The 13,265-nt window shown below is 41.1% G+C and overlaps 1 protein-coding gene across 1 annotated transcript in view; it reads right to left on the minus strand.

Moving 5' to 3' along the window:
• Nucleotides 1-13,265, minus strand: part of LOC115795638 (receptor-type tyrosine-protein phosphatase N2-like) — a 229,311-nt gene that overhangs the window by 152,672 nt on the left and 63,374 nt on the right.

Genomic DNA, 13,265 nt, shown 5'->3' on the forward strand with positions numbered 1-13,265 from the left:
TTACAAAAGGAATCTTCTGAATCTATTTCCCTCGGCGACTAGGTGTTGTTTTTCAGACACCTGCAGATAAGAAGTTTGGCTCATTAAAGCTCAGCCATACATGGCACTTGAGAGAAAAGAGAGAGAGAGAGAAAAAAAAAAAAAAAGCTTCAACCTGTGGCGATCCTTTAGGCTGCTGCAATCCCCATCACCACTGCGAGATAACCTCTTGAATCTCAATGTAATGCGCCCACCGGCATTTAAGCACGCAAGGAAATGAAGAAAGGAGAATCAGGATACTCTGATACGTGATTCTCAGAAGAGCAAGCACATTTCCAGCTGCCTGGTTTATAATACATTTACATTTTGATTCAATATATGGTGACTGCAATGCTCTTTGCCATGATAGATGTAAATTCAGGGGGACAGGAACTGAGAGGTAAAAAAGAAAGGCAAGAGCACGAGCAGAAAAAGAAGAGCAAAGATGCATGTACTGCTTTTTAGGGTGCTTTGGAAGGAGCCTTTTTTTTTTTTACCCTGTTCATCCAGCATTTATGCCAATAAAGCAGCTTGAATTGAAACACTGAGGGAGAGATCGAGAGAAGCTGGGTGGTCAGAGGCAAAGCGGAGACTCCCAATGTGATTAACCTTTTGTTTTTCCTGCTGTAATTCAGACTAAAGGCCCAGCAGGAAGATATATTACGAAGTCCCCCTCCAGGACGTATTGTGCGCTGCTAAAGGAAGTAACTGCTGCTGTAACAACACTGTTATAAAATATGGTGACATCATTAATGGAGCAGGTCCTATCCTAATGCTGCTGGCAGAAAAAAAAAATGTGTTCAAAGTGGTTTCACGTTGATGGATTTAAATTGTTTTCATTGCTCCTTTTGAGTGCATTTTGCAGACTGTGGGGTTGGCCTCTTCTATTATAATAATTAAACTAAAAGGATCAGCAAAATAATTAAGAGGAATGTGCAAAATAAAAGCAAATTCACCTTTTGTACAGAAGCCCACCACATATAATGTGTCTTGGCGCCGTACTCTGCGCTTCTGCACAAAATGTTCTACATGCATAGATCTGTTTAACCTACAAGCAAAATGAATACAAAAATACAAGCATTCCCTCCAATAATATTACATTCTACCAAAATCCATACTGTTAATCTGATCAATTCTCTAACCATCCATCGGTGCAGTAAAGCGCTGTAATCACACTAATCTCAAAGTATTTACTTTTCAAACCTTAGTCAAATTTGGATGACCAGCCTTCACATAACATTACCGGCCATGAAGTTTTTAAAGCCGTTATTGTGGGATTTTAATTGGGTTTCTCTGGGCCAGAGGCCAGAATATCAAAGAAAAACATGAAAAGCTCAGATTCATATTCACCTGTTATTTTACATGCAGCAGTAATGTTACAATATTCTAACATTTAACCCTTTCATGCATGAATCATGAGAACCTCAGTCGAGATTCTTTATTCCTCTTTAGGCATAAAAAAAAACAAAAACACAATGCAATTGAAATTTTGCTTATGAATCTATTTTTCATGGATTACAAACTTGTCCACTCAGCTGGACACCATGCAGTCGACTTTTGAACCAGAGATATATATATATATATATATATATATATATATATAAAACAAAAACACCTTCCTATGACTGGCCAATAGGTAGCAGCTTATGGGATGATGCACAAGCATTCATTGTGTTGGCTGATATGCAACTATGACAACAAAACACATACATACACAAGAGAACAGCATTTGAATAACTGACCAACTGCATGAACGAGTTAATGTTAAACATCAAAACTAACTCAAGCCAAATTAATTACAACACAGGGAAACTTGGTGAAACTACGTGTTTAATAATGAAGAAAATTTACTTTTACTTTTCCAGAACATACTGCCATGTCTGCTCCACATTACACATCCATTACACATATCTGTGTTGGAGTTGTACTTAGTAGCCAAAGACACAACACGTTACAAAAAGAGCCGGTCTCGGCCGCTCTGTCTCAGGAACGACACGCAACGCAGCAGCTCATTTTTTCTGACCGTTATTTCTCCTCTGAGGTATGAGGCCGATATATTTGTCACATCTATGAAGTGATTCATCAGCCGGCACAGGCGCACTCTCTGTATGTGATGAAGAGGTAAAAATCACTCATGTTGAGTTGATCACATATCCATCTGTCGGCCTCTGCTACCCAGGGCAGCACCGGCACAAAGACACCACATCGACTTTGAACCTTGTAAATAACCTTGTCACTCACCGGGCAAAAGAAGCTCACAGGAGGTGATTTTACATCTTCTATTGCTTCAATTTATCATGTTGGAAAAAAAGCATGTTGGATGGTTTAGAACGTTAGAACAACATTTATTAGCACAGCTTTGGACGTTTTTCCTGATGATCACAATGTTAAAAGCTTCTGGGCTTACAGTTTGTAGCTCACTCTATAGAACAAAACACTTTAATATGAACTTTAATCTAACAAACATCCAGCAGCAGCAGCGTCATGATGACTAAAAGCCAAGAGGTGGAGGGGGTGGAGAAGGGTGTCACTGCAGAGATATCTATGGTACTAAACTCAAATCAAACATCTTCCCAACTGAAAATAATAAAATAAATAAAAGAGTGACAATATGACTGACAAGTGAAGCAAACCCTGTCATGTTGTAAGTGCTAAAACATAATTTTAGTCTGTGACTGAAAGAACAACAACAACATCGTAACGCTCCTCTTTTCTTCATGGAAATCAAGGCTGAACCTTAAGAAAATAAATGCAACAAAGTGTGCCTGAAAATCTGAAATAAATAAGATTAGTATATCTTTAAATAATTCACTGGAAACAAAACAAAAAGAATATATTAGGAAACCATATAATTCCTTCAGTAGCAAAACAGTGATTTAAAAAAAGAAATACAATGTTACTGATATGTTAGAAGTTAAATGTATTATTCTCTCAAAGTGCTTTTACAGTAAAGTCTGTGAACAAGTGTGTGAGGTTTGATGGGGCATCTACAGTGTGAAGTTGAACATCATAGGTGAGATTGCTCGAGTTATTGCATTTACAAGGTTGTCAGAAAACGACCTCTGACCTTTACCTTGGAGCCGAGGTCTAGTAGTAATAACAAACTAAATGCAGATGTCGGCCATATCGTGCAATATTTTTACTACTTTAACAGGAAAGAAAAAATATTGCATGCATGCAGACTATGATACACACTAAAATGTATTTACATATTGAACCTGAAGTGATAAAGATTATGGTTATTATTGCACAGAACAAAGAAAAAAGACTGGGGATGCCTGTAGATGTCATAGACGAAGCAGGAAACAGAGACAGGATGAGGCAGACTACAAATTAAAGTCTGTATGGTGTAACGAAGGTGTAAATAAGATTTCCTTTGAGCCTTAATGTTCACAGTTGTTGGATAGAAGTTGTTACAGAAACATACTTTTTGATTGTATTAAATATTATTTGACTTTTTAACACAATTTTTGAGGGGTGCACATGCTTTTTGACTCGACTTTGTGCAGGACACTGGACAGTTCTTTAGAAAGGTATGCACAGAATATTTTGCTGTGTTCACACCTCTGGTCTCGGTTTGCATCCGGTCTGTCATCATCATCCTCACATCCAGACAGCTCAGGCCCACTCTCTCCTCCTAGTGGCAGCTCTTTGATATGGACTTTCAGCTCAGAAGCAGACATTACATCACCAGGGCCCTCATGTTTCAATAAAATAAATAAATTAAAAAAAAAACCTCTAGTCTACACTCAGTGATGGTTACACAAGAGCCATCATTATTCGGCAGCCAGCTACAGTCAAAGGCTCTAAGAAGCCACCCACATCAGCACTTCCCTCCCGCTCACCGCGTCGCCCTCAACCACTACCAGGCCAGCGCGGCAGCTAAAAACATTTCCAAGGCCGTTTCGCTGAAAGTGCTCACCGTCAGTATTATCTAATCAGTATTGAATTGTTCCAAATGAAATGTAAGGGTGTGAGTCACTCTCCAGGTTTGTTTTGTGTCCTGGCACACTGTGTAGGCTCACTTTTATGATTCATACGTTGCCAGCGCTGGAAGTTTTGCTGCGGGCTCGTCGAACCGCTGCTGATCTCTGGCTGCGGCCCCGAGAGGAAACTGTTCGAAAAGGGAAGTTTTGTTGTCTTTTCAGTGGCTGAGGTTACACAGGTCCATAAAGTATCTCTGAACAAAGTAGTTTATTGTTTGAATATTGAAAAAAATAAATTCAAAACAGTTGGACACTAAAATATAAATAATGAAATGATCTGCAAACTTCCTGAAACCCATTTTATTCACTATAGAACATGTTTAAAATGAGAAAATGCACCATTTTTAGAAAAATGGTAACTCATTTTTCATGTGATGGCAGCAACATGTCTCATAAAAGTTGTGACAGGTCCATCTTTGCCACTGTGTAGTATCCCCTCTGGGAACTGAGGAGAGCAGCTGCTGGACTCTGTGAGAGGAATGTTGTCCCATTTGTGTCTGACAAAATATTCTAGGTGCTCAACAGTCCTGGGTCTCCTTTGTTGTATTTTTCATTTCATAATGCACAAAATGTTTTCAAGTGCTGGCAGAACAATTCAGCACTCGGACTCTTCTGCTATGAAGCTACAGTTTTGTAATCGGTGCAGCATGCGGTTTAGTGTTGTAATATTTAAGGCCTTCCCTGAAAAAGACGTCATCTGGATGGGAGCTTATTTCGCTCTAAAAGCTCTCATCTTTCAGCATTGACGGTGCCTTTTCAGAAGTGCAAGATACCATCAGCATCCCATACCATCAGAGATGCAGGCATTTGAACTGAGCGCCAATAACAAGCCAGATGGTGCCTCTCCTCTTTTGTCCACAGGATCCCAAAAGAATTTTAGATTTTGATTCATGTGACCACAGAACCGCTTTCTCTTTGTCTCAGTCCATTTTTAATGAGCTTTGGCCCAAAGAAGACGGTCGTGTTTCTGGCTCCTGTTCCCATCTGGCTTCTTCCTTGCATGATGGAGCTTTAACCTCTGGTTGTGGACGGTACGCTGAACTGTGTTCACAGAATGACTTCTGGAAGTGTTCCTGAGCCCACGCAGTGATTTCCATGACAGAATCATGGCTCTTTTTAATACAATGCTGCCCGAGGGCCTGAAGATTATGGGTGTCCAATATTGATTTTTGGCCTTGTCCCTTGCGCACAGAGATTCCTCCAGATTCTGTGACTCTTTAGATGAAACGTACTGTAGGATAAGACAGCATTCCAGATCTTCTTAATTTTACTTTAAGGAACATCGTTCTGAAAGCGTTCAGAAATTTGTAGACAGTTTTTTGCAGATTGGTATACCTCTGCCCATTCTTACATCTGAGAAACTCTAAGACGTTCTTTTTATACCCAATCATGTTACTGACCTGTTGCCAATTAACCTAATTAGTTAGAAAATGTTCCTCCAGCTGTTTCTTTTTTAGTGCCACTTACTTTTCAAGCTGTTTTTTGCTCTGAGATGTGTTGCTGCCATCAAGTTTAAAATGAGCTAATATTTTTCATGACATCGTAAAAATGTCTCAGTTTGAACGTTTGATGTTTTCTGTGTTCTATTGTGAATCAAATTTGGATTTCTGTGATTTACCAATCATTGCATTGTTTCTATTTACATTTTATACAGCGTGCCAACATTTTTGGAATTGGGGTTGTAGGTGACTCTGCAGTGTCACTGCCTGGTAAACGGATGAAGGGGTGTTTGTGTAGTGGATAAAGGTTGGGAGGCAGATGCATTCTGCTCTGACGTCATATATTATTTTCATTTAAAGTAAAGTTGCAACTAAACATTTAAGACCAGCTTCTGGTAGAAAAGGCAATGGGAAGTTTTGTCAATTTTTTTAAGGATATCTGCACCTACCTAAAAATTTAAAAGAAAATTTGTGAGAGAGAGCAATAAAGCAGCTGCCTATTTTAACAGGTTGTAAACTTAAATACTACTGAGTTGTTTGTACTGCTTTTAAGATAAATATTTTTCCCAAGTCTTTTTTAAGTTTAAGGAATCTGACCTGATGGGAACAGGTTCAGCTAAGCCAGTGCTACACGGCATGCTTGACAGGATATATAATCTTAGAGTTGCTGCTGATACAGATAAAAAAAAACTTCCCAAGGCAATATAAGTTTTCTGAGCAGAGCCACAGAGCCTCACTCTGTCCTTCAAACTGATAAACGCAAATCAGATAATCTATGAACACCATAATACAGCCTGTTCTCTCTATTACACCATTGTACCAAGACATTAAGGCAAATAAAATAAGGCTACAACTTTGTCGCCTAGACTAACACTCTAAAGAGACAAATACTACAGACAGACTGTATGATCTGCAGTATTTATATCTGTGTCACATTTTTCAGCTCTGTCAGTAAGGGGATATTATATCAACTATTTCTTATTTTTTCTTACTTTTGTTTCATTTTCTTCAGACTGCGATCACCTGAATACCTCGGTTTTGTTTAAATAACACAAAACATTATCATATATATATATATATATATATATATATATATATATACATACACACACACACACACACACACACAGTGTGATGGGACAAGAGTAAACAGCGACTGGGAAAATTAGTGTCAGTCTGTTTCTGAGCTCACTTATTCCACTTAAGGTGACTGCCGTTGCCACAGTGGTGACGAGCCAGTTCAGCCTTGGAAAATAAGCGTGGCGCCTCTGACAAATTGTCGAGGCGGCTCCCCCTGCTGGGCTTTCATTGCGTTCACAACAAAAGAGAACCCTGGATTTCTCTCTCTCTCTTTTCTCTCTCCCCCCTATATCTATATCTCTCTCTGTCGCTCTCTCTCTCTCTTTCTCTGCCTCCTATCCATCACTCTCCCCACTGTAAAGCTCCCCTCTTTCATTCCCAGAATAAGAGAACAAAGACAAAAGGTGCATTAGAACAGGGGAACAGTACGGGCCACCCAGGGACTCAATGCAGCAGCCGAGCAGCACGGCAAGGTGCCAAGCAACAACAGGGGCCAGGCAGCAGGGGCGGAGACCCAGTGTGTGTGTGTGTGTGTGTGTGCGTGGGTGTGTGCATGTGTGCGTGAAGGTATGTGTGTGTGAATCGTGCGACCCCAAGCCACCCAATCCCCACCTGTCCACACACACACTGACAAATAGAAGATTGTAGGCATGGATTCTTACTCTCGCTGCTTCACTTCACCTCAGTCTGAGTTCAATTCAATTTAGAAGTTGCTTTATCAACACTGAATGGAGTTACACTGCACAACGCAAGTGTAAAAATCAATGCTTTGCTAGTACTTTTATCAGTTTAATAGTGTCAAAATTTCATCTAGCTGCTGCAGAGACATATCACGTCTTACGAGACAAACACCAGCCAACATGAACTGAAAAATCAATACTTTATAATAACATAAATAAATAAATAAGCTGCACTAACAAGATAACAAATAATCCAAAATAATTCTGCAAAGCACCAAATAAACTGATTACCAATGTTGACAGTGAATTATTTTAAAATCTGCTTTACCATTTTTGCAAAGCGGTCACAGAGAGATGGCACTAAACTTTCAGTTTCATTTTTTTCCACATGCTCATCTGAGTGTTACATTATATAATTGTGCCCACTGTGCCCCACACTCAAAAGGTGAGCAACTGAAGCTGGAAGTATACTTCATTCTCCCATTTTTTCCCCTCTGTTAACAGAATACTTCCAACACAGGGTGAGAACTGGCACCACGATAACTTCTGGCATACGGGCCAAAAAAGGGGCTAAAGCTGTTTGAGTAAGTTTGTAAGTAACTTGATGGAACTTTCAAATTCTTAAAATAACAAAGGAAATAAGGAGAAATGTCTCTCACACAATCAGACATGCTGCACATAAAGAACAGCCAGACTTAACATGTTGCAGACTGTGGGGTGGAAAATGCATGGCTGTAGTTATGCTGATGCACTGATAAATGAGTGCATAGCTATGGCCACACTGTGGCCATGCAGGAGGGTTATCAGGTAGTGACCAGTTAATTCAATAAACACAACAACAAGGGTTTGATTGACTTCCAAACATGGATGTGCTGTGAAGAGAGGCATTATAGGATGTTTGTTGGGTACGTATGGTCAGCTTCACCTTAAGGATTTAATATCTGAAGTCAGCAGTTTACTATTGGGGCTATTGTAATATTCCAGACTATGTAGAGATGACATTAAACCAGAGTTTAAGTTTAATAACTTAGATTTTTGTTTAAATAATGTCATTTGAGGTCCAAAGAAAATTCAGCTAAAGATAAACACTGAAAAGAATGAATGAATTTTAATTCATGCTATATACACTGCTCAAAAAAAAAAATAAAGGTAACACTTAAACAACACAATATAACTCCAAGTACAAACTTCTTGGAAATCAAACTGTCCACTTAGGAAGCAACACTGATTGACAATCAATTTCACATGCTGTTGTGCAAATGGAATAGACAACAGGTGGAAATTATTGGCAATCAGCAAGACACACTCAATAAAGGAGTGGTTCTGCAGGTGGGGACCACAGACCACTTCTCAGTACCTATGCTTTCTGGCTGATGTTTTGGTCACTTTTGAATGTTGGTGATGCTTTCACACTCGTGGTAGCATGAGACGGACTCTACAACCCACACAAGTGGCTCAGGTAGTGCAGCTCATCCAGGATGGCACATCAATGTGAGCTGTGGCAAGAAGGTTTGCTGTGTCTGTCAGCGTAGTGTCCAGGAGACAGGCCAGTACACCAGGAGACAGGCCAGTACACCAGGAGACGTGGAGGAGGCCGTAGGAGGGCAACAACCCAGCAGCAGGACCGCTACCTCCGCCTTTGTGCAAGGTGGAACAGGAGGAACACTGCCAGAGCCCTGCAAAATGACCTCCAGCAGGCCACAAATGTGCATGTGTCTGCACAAATGGTTAGAAAACAACTCCATGAGGATGGTCCACAGATGGGGGTTGTGCTTACAGCCCAACACCGTGCAGGACACTTGGCATTTGCCAGAGAACACCAGGATTGGCAAATTCGCCACTGGCGCCCTGTGCTCTTCACAGATGAAAGCAGGTTCACACTGAGCACATGTGACAGACGTGACAGAGTCTGCAGACGCCGTGGAGAGCGATCTGTTGCCTGCGACATCCTTCAGCATGACCGGTTTGGCAGTGAGTCAGTAATGGTGTGGGGTGGCATTTCTTTGGAGGGCCGCACAGCCCTCCATGTGCTCGCCAGAGGTAGCATGACTGCCATTAGGTACCGAGATGAGATCCTCAGACCCCTTGTGAGACCATATGCTGGTGCGGTTGGCCCTGGGTTCCTCCTAATGCAGGACAATGCTAGACCTCATGTGGCTGGAGTGTGTCAGCAGTTCTGCAAGATGAAGGCATTGAAGCTATGGACTGGCCCGCCCGTTCCCCAGACCTGAATCCGATTGAGCACATCTGGGACATCATGTCTCGCTCCATCCTCCGTCACGTTGCACCACAGACTGTCCAGGAGTTGGTGGATGCTTTGGTCCAGGTCTGGGAGGAGATCCCTCAGGAGACCATCTGCCACCTCATCAGGAGCATGCCCAGGCGTTGTAGGAGGTCATACAGGCACATGGAGGCCACACACAATACTGAGCCTCATTTTGACTTGTTTTAAGGACATTACATCAAAGTTGGATCAGCCTGTAGTGTGTTTTTCCACTTTCATTTTGTGTGTGACTCCAAATCCAGGCCTCCATTGGTTAATAAATTTGATTTCCATTGATGATTTTTGTGTGATTTTGTTGTCAGCACATTCAACTTTGTACAGAACAAATTATTCAATGAGAATATTTCATTCGTTCAGATCTAGGATGTGTTATTTGAGTGTTCCCTTTATTTTTTTTGAGCAGTGTATATTACAACTTAGCACATATAGAAATAATCAGACACACAATTTCAGAACAGCCACTGCAACAAAATCCATCTCCATTTGCTAACAATGACCTCAAATGAATTCATGGTTCAGTACAGATCTGTTTTGTCACATTGCGTCTTTATTCATCTACAGGATGTGTGAACATTTAAGCCGGCCATGGGGGTGCCACAAGCCAGTGCACTCCTATATTTGCTATTCTTAGTGTTCTGTTTTCTTCATCACTTCTGTTTCCAGTGCTGTCAGAATCCGTGCATTTACGTCACGTCCCAGTTGTCTAATGAGCCTTCTGCCTGCCAATCAGTCCTCAAGCAAAATGAGTCTGTGGACCAGGACCAGGCTATATCTGCTTTCAAAGCGCAATCTGCTGCTGTATTTACAGAAGGCTGAAGAGCATCGAACATTCAATAAAGAGGTGGTGTTGTGGTTTATTTCAGTGTCCACTGACGCATATAAGGCTGAGGCACAGCAGTGTAATGGTTAGCACTGCCACACAGCAAGACGTTTCTGGTTTTGTGTCTCCTGGCCTCTCTGAGTGGAGTCTGCATGTTCTCCCTGTGCCTGTGTGGGTTCTCTCTGGGTATTCCAGCTTCCTCCCACAGTCCAAAAACATGCATGTTAGGGTAGCGGTTGATTCTAGATTGGCTGCAGGTATAAATGCAAGGCACTTAAGTGCAACAGAGTGGAATAGTGTGGTGTATGAGCATATTTGGAAAGGTAAATAAAAAACCCTTTAGGGGGGGGGTCAGTATGACTATCCTCCCAAATGCCTCTTGTCCACGAAGTCGAACATTGTTCATTTTGAAGGAAAAAATATCTGACGACTGACTTTCAGACCTACTGTAGCCATCACCAGTTCATTTCCTCTTTGTCTGCATGAACAATCAATGACTTTACTTCAACACCACGAGCATCAACATCCCAGACCCACCTGGGGGAACCCGTCGATTCATCTAACTTGATTTAGGGCACCTCTCATCGCTAATCTCTGCAAACTTGTCTTGCTCATGCTGCCACATGCATGACTTTTCCTTATTAAAATATGGTTCAAATTTCTGTAAAAAGAAAGCAAACCTTGAGTTGGGTTCATTTGTGTAACAAAAGATGTTGCCCGCCAGTTTTAAAGCCACTTTTTTTTTTTTCTTAAAACAACACCGTGTTCTCAGATCTCAGCAATTAAGGGAACGGTCAGCAGATCAAAGTTTTAAATTAACCTTGCAACGCACCTATTTTCACATTTCAATATTCAATCCAAGGCTGTAAAATCCTATTTAACTGTGACCAGACATGTTTATTTACAGATAAAATACAGTAAATGCTGTCTGTACACCGACTATAATCCCCGACAGTGTGTTCAGATCCAAACCCCTGCAGTAGCATTTGTTTTCCTGTTGCAGCTCACTGCATTGAGAATTCAATCGGTGCAAAGTCACCTGTGGAGAAGAAACTGTGAAACAACTCAGAGAGAGAGAGAGAGAGAGAGAGGAGGGAGGTGCTGCGGGGGCATAAAGTTACTTACAGAAATACACAGAGTGAGACAAACTAAGAAAGAAGCAAAGCAAAGAAAGGAAGAAGAAGAAGTGGGAACAGGCAACGGCAGAGAAATGAGAAATGAATGAGTGAGAAACAGAAAGACTGAAAGAGAAAAAGAGAGCAGGTTCAGGCAGAGTTCATTCTCATTAATAAATGATTGCAGTCAGTGGCCGCTCGTCTCCAACACGTCAATAACGTGGACCAACAGCGCTCATTGCTTTCTTACCCCCTCAGAGCAGGAAAAAATGTTGACGGAATGAAAATAAGGCGACGTCCTTGGATTTCTAGTCTGTAAGGGCACTGTTTTCGCTCCCTTTTTTTTCCACTTCTGATTTTAATGCCTTCTGCCACCCAGCTTTGATCCCACCAGTTTGCCCTCTCTGATCCGTCATGCTGGAGGGTAACTGTGGACCAGCCGACGCTGCTCATATTCTACGGGGAATATTTGAAGAGTTTTAGTATGTGATGCTCGCCCTTTGAGAAAATTGCTGCCCACTCGAGCCTACAGGTATGAAGCGGTTGTTGCCGAGACAGTAAAGCACACTATGGATGTTGTGAGTCATCTACAGATCTTTGCTCGTACAGTCTGTGGTTTGTTAGAAGGTTGAAATGCTGCTGAACTTGAAGTTGTTTTCTTGATGTAGTTCTCATTTTTATTCAACAGTTTGGCTGCCTGACAGCTGGGAGGACTGCATGTCCAGAGGCGCTGCTACATTCCAGGGCAGAGAGAGCTTTAAACGACATCATAGGCATTTAAATGTTTTTATTTTTAGTTTCCAGAACAGAACACATGGCTGCAGCTTTCAATCTGTGTCTGTGTGTGTGTGTGTGTGTGTGTGTGTGTGTGTGTGTGTGTGTGTGTGTCTGTGTGTGTGTGTGTGTGCGTGTGTGCGTGTGTGTGTGTGTGTGTGTGTGTCCGCGCACATGGTGGGGACAAATTTGTTAACAGACACACTGAAGAACTGGTTTAAGGTTAAGCTAAAGGACAGGTTAGGAAATAATGGGTATAGTTATGGTTATGAGTTACGATATGAGGATGATTTTGAGTTTTAGATCTTGGAAGTGAGCACATGTTGGCTGATGCTCACTTTCAAAGGTTTATTCTAAGGTTCAGACTCAATTTAGGATTGCAGATAGAATTTTTTAAGGTAAGAATTGGTGTGAAGCATTTAGTAAATAAGGGGGCTTTTGTTTTACTAAATATCCACTTTTTATTTTGAGGTTAGGATCTGGTTTTATGTTATATTAAGTTATATTAATCATTGCAATAACCTGGAAAGGGGCTAAACCATGACTGCACAGCAGTCAAATGACCCCTTGGGGACACAGTGGTTAGTGTTGGAACAAACGGAGTCCCCACAGAGTCAGTTCTGTTACCGCTCAGATTAATCCGGTATTCACTCGCCTTCCTCCCTTTGGTATTTTGGTCATCAGTCTCTCGAGCTAACACATCGTTCCATCTTCACCAGTCGGGAAGCTAGCTGTGTCTGTCTGCTAATTCAACAACACCTCAACCAAAACAATTAGATACAATTATCTAAATTATCAGTTCTGTCATATTTGTCTTTACAAGCATCCTCGGGAAATAAGTCAAATTCTCTATTCATTCGTGTGGATTTTGGATGTTTGGTGTAGTCGTATTAGTGAGTCTATCAACAGATAATTAAGAGTAGGTTTAAAAATAATTAGTTGATCTTCAAGTCATCAGTGCTAAAGAACTATTTACTTTTTTTATTTTGCATTGTAGTAAAAAGAACTCCACAATCATGGTGTTCACTTGCACAGTTATTTGGAAGTTATGATCAGTCAGCTTCACGTA

The sequence above is a fragment of the Archocentrus centrarchus genome, chromosome 17, assembly GCF_007364275.1.
Source record: "Archocentrus centrarchus isolate MPI-CPG fArcCen1 chromosome 17, fArcCen1, whole genome shotgun sequence".
Taxonomy (NCBI): domain Eukaryota; kingdom Metazoa; phylum Chordata; class Actinopteri; order Cichliformes; family Cichlidae; genus Archocentrus; species Archocentrus centrarchus.